At 29.5% G+C, this 7,133-nt stretch overlaps 1 protein-coding gene across 2 annotated transcripts in view; it reads left to right on the top strand.

The window, feature by feature from the left end:
- Nucleotides 1-7,133, top strand: part of LOC106679003 (probable chitinase 2) — a 26,030-nt gene that overhangs the window by 1,568 nt on the left and 17,329 nt on the right. Inside the window, exon 2 of one of the 2 annotated variants that reach the window (XM_014417905.3) lies at nucleotides 4,017-4,145. The exons of the other annotated variant lie outside the window; for it this stretch is intronic. The gene's annotated coding sequence lies outside the window, so the exon portion shown is untranslated. The remainder of the gene's footprint in view (nucleotides 1-4,016; nucleotides 4,146-7,133) is intronic. 2 annotated transcript variants of the gene reach the window in all.

Raw genomic sequence — 7,133 nt, 5'->3', positions numbered from 1 at the left:
AGTTTTTGATAACTTTAATGAAAACTATGTATAATTAATAGTCAAAATTGATGAGTCTGCCAAGTATAGGTAGGGGGAATAAAAAATAGCGGCTGTTTCAAAATGTTAAAAAAAACTAATTTTTCATTCGGAGCTCTATATCTTAAAAACTAACAAAACACTAGAAACTCTAAGAGAACATTATTTAAAGAAGAGTAAATTTGCTAAAATATTAGCCCTAATAGAGCTATATACATTCAATAGTTCTTGAGATATAGCTTTTTAAAAAGCAACAATTCATAAAATGTATAGTGAAAAATCAGTAGATGGTCAAGAGATCTTATAATTTAAAGCAATGATTGAAGTACCACCATCGGGTAATTTCTTCGAAACATGTGTTCTGAAACATTTATCATATTTACTTATTGTATTTTTTTAATACAGTTGTCAATTTCAATAAATAAAAACTATTATTTATTAAACCGGCATTTGATTTATAGAGTTAAAAAAACAATGGTACTTTTATTGCGTGTTCAGAAATATTCATTTTTTTTTTAGACTACAAAAAACCACACCTAGTTCTTCATTATTAATTGTTAGTAATTGATCATATGGCGAGAGGTTTCAAACAGGTTTGCCACTAAAACAAATGTAAAATAATGAAACATTAAATGAATTATAATTAAAAATAGATTTAAAAGAAATATACTAGGGAAGTAAAAATGTTGACTGTGGCAAACCCATTTCAAACTTTGCCATTCAAGACATTAATAATAATAGTACAAGAGCCGGGAAGAAAAAAAGGCAGTTATCTCACCCCAATTTTTGATTACTTCAATGAAAACTATGTATAATTAATAGTCAAAATTGATGAGTCTGCCAAGTATAGGTAGGGGGAATAAAAAATGGCGGCTGTTTCAAAACCTTACAAAAACATTAATTTTTCATTTGGAGCTCTATATCTTAAAAACTACCAACAACACTGGGAAACCTAAGAGTACGTCATTTAAAGAAGAGTAAATTTGCTTAAATATGAGCCCTAATAGAGTTATTTACGTTCAATAGTTCTCGAGATATAGCTTTTTAAAAAGCAAAATTTCGTTAAAATCTACAGAAAGATTAGCAGTTAGTTAATTTATTTTAGGAAATTTATATCTCGGAAACTATGTGACGTACAGATGTCTATTAGCACTCAAATTAGCAAAAATCAAAGTAGTAGTGGTTTTCATATCTGCCAAAATAAATTCACAAATTGTTTGTTTCTAGTTGTTCAGAAAAAATGTTTGATATTTGAAAAACTATCTCAGGAACCCTTTGACGTACAGATGTCTATAAGAACTCAAAATAAAGCTCGTTTAATGTACTATAAAATAGTTAATTTCTAATTGTTCGTACAAAATGTTGGATTTTTGAAAAAATATATCTCTAGACCCATAAGACGCACATATATCTGCCAACACTCAAAATAAAGGAAATTTAACTTACTATAAAGAAGTTATGACACTTATCTTCGTAGGAGTAGTAGTTTCTATGATATTCGCATATGAATGTAAATTTGGCAAATGAAAATTTGTCCGAACAACTATAAATCGATTAATTTTAGCAAATATCATGAAAACTACTACTCCTGCGAAGTTAAACTTCTTTATAGCTCATTAAAATAGGTTTAATTTAAGTGCTAATAGACATCTGTACGTCAAATGGTTTTTGAGATATAGATTTTTAAAAATAAATTCACTTACTACTAATCTAATTTAATCTACTTTAAATGAAGTTCTATTTGGTTTTAATGTATTGTAAGTTATTTAAACGAAATAGAGCTCCCAACGAAAAATAAGTCATAAAATATTTTATAGTAAATTTAACTAGCATTAATTTGAGTACTGTCAGATATCAGTACGTCTTGTGGTTTCTGAAATAAAGTTTTTCATAAATCAAACTTATTTATATTAAATGTTCAAAACAAAAAAATGTTGTATGGAACGTACTTAGTGACAGTAGTTAGTGAATTTATTTTGAATAATCTATATCTCAAAAACCATTTGACGAATAGATGTCTATTAGCACTCAAATTAAAGCTAGTTTAATGGGCTATGAAGTAGTTTATGATGTTTATCTTATATTCGATTAGTAGTTTTCATTATATTTGCTAAAATAAATTGATTTATAGTTGTTCGGACAATAAGTTTAATTTATGAAAAACTTTATTTCAGAAAACATTGGACGTACAGATATCTGCCAGAACTCAAACTAAAGCAAGACAAATTTTCATGTGCCAAATTTATATGCGAATAATAATGCGAATATCTTAAAAACTACCGCACCATAAAGCTAACAAAACAATCGAAATCTAAGAGAACATCATTAAAAGTAAATTAAATTTACTAAAATACGAGCCGTAATAGAGCTATTTACTTTCAATAGTTCTCGAGATAAAAATTATATAACCCGAGATAATTTTTAGAAAGCAACATTTCATAAAAAATGTACTGAAAAATCAGTAGTTAATTAATTTATTTCGAGAAATCTGTCTCTCAAGAATGATTGGACGTACAGATATCTAGCACTCAAATTAAAGCTAGTTGAATGTACTATTAAGTAGTTTATAAGGTTTATTTTATATATTTAAATAGCCATATTTTAGCAAATTTACTCTACTTTAAATAATGTTTTCTTAGATTTTCTAGTGTTGGTAGTTTCGATGATATAGATCTCCGAATGAAAAAATATATGTTTGTATATTTTTTTTGTAACAGCTGCCATGTTTTAATTTCCCTAACTATACTTGGCAGACTCATCAATTTAGACTAGTAATTATATATAGTTTTCATTGATTTAATCTATAGTTTTTAAGATATTAGCACTTGAAATTTGGTCAGAAAAACTAGAAATCAATTTATTTTATCCAACATTTGATATACCTTTTTTTTTTTTAACTTTATTATTGCCTATTGTCAGTGAACAATGATCCTTCCATTGTATCCTAATCCCTCCAATCCCACATAACCATCCTCGAAGAATGGTGCCAAAACTGGAGGATTAAAATAAATTCCAATAAATCCTACCAAATAATATTACCTTTCGTCTTGCCCTACAGTATCTTTTAATAATACCCCACTCATTCTTGTTGAACAGATCCATTACTTAGGACTAAATCTGGACAAACGACTGACATGGAATCCTCATACAAGACTGAAAAGACAGGAAACTCCTCGTCGATTCCGACTATTACAGCATTTACTAGACAAACGGTCCAAACTTCCAATCCATTACAAAAGACTGATCTACATGACTGTTATAAGGCCTATCTGGACATCTGGAGTTGAGCTATGGGGCTCCACTAAACCATCGAATTCCTCCTGAATCCAATCCTTACAGTCCAAAATCCTTCGTAAAATCCTTAATGCTCCTTACTTTGTCACAAATCAAATCATCTATCAGGACCTCAATGTTCCATATGTTGGCGATTTGGTCAGAACCAGATACTAATCCTTTCATGATAAACTTCTCAACCACCCAAATCCACTTGTTTTTAACCTGACTTCTCCTTCATTACCTAATAATCCTTCTAGGCGTATGAAAAGAAGATGTCCTCGAGATCTTCTCCTTTAGAAATGTTTTTGGAGTTTTATCAATGGGTAGATTCTCCACATGTTTTTATCATGTCATAATATCACTTACAGCAAATTTACTTGATGTGTATACATATGTATACAGTTTTAAATATCAATAAATAAATTATTAAAAAAAAAAAAAATAATTATTATAATTGTATTTACTAGTTATCACACTTTAATGAATATAACTATAGATTTAAAATAAATAAAAAAGAGAAATTAAAAAAGTATAAAGGTATGCGATTGACGTAACACGAGCGGTCACTTGCCAAATGAGTCATCTCGCCTACTGTTTCTATTGTTTTATGTATCGATTAACAGTATCGATTCCAATATTGTCTAATACATGTAATTCTAAATCAATTTGTAATCGATTCCGGAAAAAAATCAGTAATAAAATTCCGTGAAAACAAATTCCAGCTCCATCAACAGCCAACCACAAGTTGGCAAGAGCTCTTTTCCTGGTTCAATACGCAAGCGCAGTTGATCCAACCCAGTTGACTCCAGTTCAGAGATAAGAGATCTTCCAGGAGGCTGTGTCTTCTCGAGGTAAAGTAACTATTTAATTCTAATTGTGATTTTATATTTAGTGAGTCGTGATTGTAAATTATTTAAATTAATTAGTTAATACGGAGGAATAAAGTCTTATATGTCGTACAAACGTATACTTGATACAATTTATTGCTTTACTTAAAACACGCAAAATTATTAATACGTAAAAATATCGAAACATAACTATGCTTAGATTAATTATTTTGTATATATGATTGTTTGACAGTGGTTTAGTTTATTATCAATTTACAATAATTTTGATCCTTTTTTCCTCTCAACTTTTATTCTTTAAAATTCTCCAACGTTTCGGCCCTCAGGCCATTCTCAAGGATACAACCTACAAAAAATGGTTTTGTTTTTATATAACAATTACATTATTTCCTTCAACTACGCACTGATTTCTTTGGCCATACCTTCAATATTGATGTCATTGCTTTTTAAAAATCCAAAATTGCAGGCTAATTGCCCTGTAGGAATTGTAGTTGAAGGAAATAATGTAATTGTTATACAAAAACAAAAAAAAATTTTGTAGGTTGAATCCTTGAGATAGGGCCGAAACGTAGGAGAATTTTAAAGAATAAAAGTTGAGAGAAAAAATAAAGGATCAAAATTGTGTAAATTGATAAATAACTATGCTTGTTTTCGATTGGTCCAGATTAGACACCGAATTTTTGTACGTTGCATCTTTTGTTTCCTACCTTCGAATTCCGCCAAAACTCGGTAGATACAGTATAATCTCGGTAATCCGAGAACACTCCAGTAATCCGAACTGGCGTAAAAACAAAAAAAAAAGTTACTTGTTTTCAGAATAGAAAACTCAGCAGTAAACAATTTTGTTTTCGAATTTCCTCATTTGTAAAGTATATTTTTAACTTCCCGATCTGAAGAAAATCTGTAAAAATTAAAATTTTTACAAAGTTTTGATATCGGGTAATTAATTCCTATGAGTGTTCATAATATATTTTGTTGGAATAGGAAAAACATAATATCTATTGTGTAAATCATTTTATTTTGTAAAACTAATTTAATTAATAGTAAAAATATGTATAACACAAATTTTGATTTTGTTGGTAAACTCATTTTTTTATCAATTTTAAATAATTTCATACAAAGTGTTTTATTTTATTTTTTTGTAATACTTTTTTCACTTATAAATGGACAGTCTTATAATTTTAACGATTGTGCCAACGTTTCGGCCAGAATTTCCAGCCTTCATCAGGGTTAAGAACAAAGAAGATAACAACTAATGAATAAACAAAAGAAAAACAAATCTATAAACAATGATTAAAGTAAACAATTGAACAGAATGAAACTTGATAAAATTAAACTGATCTAAGTAGTGGAGGAGCGCGGTGGCACCTTAGTAAGGCACGATTCTACTAACTTCACGGACTCGGGTTCGAATCCACCTGGGTAGATAATTGTTTTCTGTTATAATGTAGCTGTGAGTCGACCCTGTAGGCTCTGGGTCCACCCAGCCTCATCAATTTGATAACAAATCTGACGATCGAGTGTGATTCTTACCAAATCACTTCCTTTCACAAACGTTGATCTAGTAACAGTACTTGTTTACAAAACTGAACCTCTGATGCTTCATGAGTTGTAGTGGTTCAGATTTTAATTTTTTTTTTTTTTTAACACTGCAGCGTGAGTTACATACATTCCTATTCCTTAATGTTATTCAATCTGTTATTGCTTCCTCTTCGGTAAATATGAAAATTCTTTGACAGAATATTGTTTAGGACTTTTTCAAAAATGTTTAATTTTTTAGTGTTTCAAAAGTGTGTTCATAATGCTGTCCCAGTTAGACAGTGTAACATCTCAAAAAATGGTTATTTAAAGATATGCATGTAATCTTAAAAATAAGGGTTAGGTCTATACAGGAAAATACTTTATAGTAAAACATATTTAATTAATTGGGTAAGAATCTGGCGGTCGAGCGTGATGCTGACCAAATCACCTCCTTGCACAACCGTTGGCCTAGTAACAGTGCTTCCTTACAAAGTACAAGGTACAAGGTAATCTTTGTTCTAAGCCCTGATAAAGGCTAGAAATTCTGGCCGAAACGTTGGCACTATTAAATAAGTTTTTTAAAAATTTATTTGTGATATTCTCTGACCGTTCTCCCAACCATCTTCTTCTCATTTATATTATCAACAATCAACTATCTTCTTATCATTAAAATAGATTAATTTTTTTTTAAACTTTAAACTGTCAAACTGTCAGGAAACACATGACAAATAAACAAAAGTAATTATGTACATTCAATATTATTGAATTTTTTTTTCTTAATATTTTCTTTAATCCGAACTTTTGTTGTTTTTAGTAATTCGAACACCTCTCTTCAGTAATTACTTTGGATTACCGAGATTCCAGGGCATTCCAGAATCATGGAAAATATATTAGAATAATATAATAGTTTTTCGGTTAAATCTTTTTGGGCTAATTTTTTTTTTTTTGTTCTATAATATTTAATGCTAAAATTCTCATTTAAACATTATTTTTGATCAAATTTGAGATAAAGCAATGATTGATTAACATATGAAGAGTTGAGCTCAACCTAAAAAAAAAAAAAAAAACATGAACAGGTAAACATAAGTGGTAGATATTCTTGAGATAGTGAGATAGTATTAACCAATGGTTTCGGGTAGCTAAGAACAAGTCTGTCTATATTTAGCCTGTTGTAGAGACTGTCAGTGTTTTTGTTTTTAACCTGGATTCTCCTTCTGTCTCTGACTGTTGTGACTAGTGGAAATTCCAATATTTTTTTTTATATTATTGTATTATATAGCCTATGTATATTTTTTAAATGAGGTGTAGATAGTTGACCGTAGATTAATGATTGGAGAAGTTTGTCGGGGGGGTGCGGTCAGCAAAGAACAACATAAATAAACAACAATTTATTTATTTTATGCCGACGTTTCGACCTGAGTTTCAGGTCTTCATCATGGCTATAGAAAAAAAGAGATAACAACAACATTTAGA

Source organism: Halyomorpha halys, unplaced genomic scaffold (genome assembly GCF_000696795.3).
Source record: "Halyomorpha halys isolate HHAL.00 unplaced genomic scaffold, Hhal_1.1 Scaffold171.1, whole genome shotgun sequence".
NCBI lineage: Eukaryota > Metazoa > Arthropoda > Insecta > Hemiptera > Pentatomidae > Halyomorpha > Halyomorpha halys.
Note: the sequence above shows the minus strand (reverse complement) of the source record. Positions and strands in the feature narration are given on the sequence as shown.